This window comes from Octopus bimaculoides, chromosome 24, assembly GCF_001194135.2.
Source record: "Octopus bimaculoides isolate UCB-OBI-ISO-001 chromosome 24, ASM119413v2, whole genome shotgun sequence".
In the NCBI taxonomy this organism is placed as follows: Eukaryota; Metazoa; Mollusca; class Cephalopoda; order Octopoda; family Octopodidae; genus Octopus; species Octopus bimaculoides.
Genome location: NC_069004.1, coordinates 12,774,597 through 12,776,145, shown reverse-complemented (window position 1 = coordinate 12,776,145; position 1,549 = coordinate 12,774,597).

Genomic DNA, 1,549 nt, shown 5'->3' with positions numbered 1-1,549 from the left:
ATATATATAACCCATGCCAGAATGGAAAATGTGTGTTAAATGGTGACGATGATGATGATGATGATGATGATCATCATCATCATCATCATCATGACACTCATATATGATGCACCACTATTTGACTCACACATTTTAGTCTTTCATATCGTTTAAACAGAAATATGATATTCTATTCTATAAACAAATTTTCTTTATTTTATTTTTGAAAAAATAAAAAGAGAAAAATAGGAAATGTTAAAGAAACACAAAAAAAAATCAATGTTTAGAAGAGTTATTCATTAGGTACAGTATGACATTTAGTTTGAAGTACTTGTGATATTTCTTACAGGGGGGCCTCAGCCACAGTAAAATGAGACTAATAAATTATTTTGCTATTCCTATCAGAAATCCATGCAACATTGAACAATATCTAAAATATGCAAGTCATTTGTGGAAAAGGCTGGCAGTCTGAATTGCAAGAGATTGCAAAAGGATCCCAGGAGACTGTAAAATGTTTGGAATGGTGGAATGATTTGGTTGGATTTGAGAGAAATTGGAAATCAAAGACAATAAAACCAAAAGTTATAGAGAAATACATGATTGGTCTTTATTCAGTTGCAAAAGAGAATTACAATTAATTTGATTAATGACTTAATTAATGCAAAAGCAATGGCTAATTTGATTGATTGATTGAAAAAAGAGCTAGAGCAAGCTGTCCCCTTCAAATATCCTACAAAAATATCCCTGAATCTCTGGAAATATCTGAGTGAAAAGAGACACTGCTTCTCAAAGACCTGATACTCATATACACCATATGATCTAGTCTGTTACACCTTTTAATCAAATTTCATTGAATTTCACTGATTAAAAGCGATAGTTCATGGCTCAGGCGTTAGAGCATTGGGCTCACAATTATGAAGAAGTGAGTTCAATTCCAAGACCAGGCTGTATATTGTGTTCTTGAGCAAGACACTTTATTTCACTTTGCTCCTGTTCACTCATCTGTAGAAATGAGTTGCGACATCATTGGTGCAAGGCTGTATCAGCCTCTGCCTTTCCCTTGGATAAAACACCGGGGGCATGAAGAGGAGAGAGTGGTATGCATAGGCGACTGCTGGTCTTCCGTGAACAGCCTTGCCCAAATTTGTGTCTAGGAGGGGAACTTTCTAGGTGCAATCACATGGTCATGAATGATCAAAGGGAATCTGTAAAAGAGATTAGGGAACTGGAGAGGAAAAAACTTTCTTTCCTTTTCTTTTGTTTTCTTATTCTTTGTTTTTTTCCCTATTTTTTTAAGAACCCTCAGAAAAAAAAAGACCCAGGGAGACATGGGAAGAAAATATGGTAGATGCTGATCTCTGTGGGGCAAACCTCACAAAGGAGATTACAAAATATTGTCAACAATTATGGCAATGGACACCATGCCAGCAAAACCCATCCAATGCATGCAAGCATGGGAAAGCAAGCATCTAAAAGAACGATGATGGTGTGGGAGGAGGAAGTGAAGGTGGTGGCGGCGGTGGTGGTGCTGGTGCTGGTGCCGGCGGTGGTGCTGGTGGTGGTGCTGGTG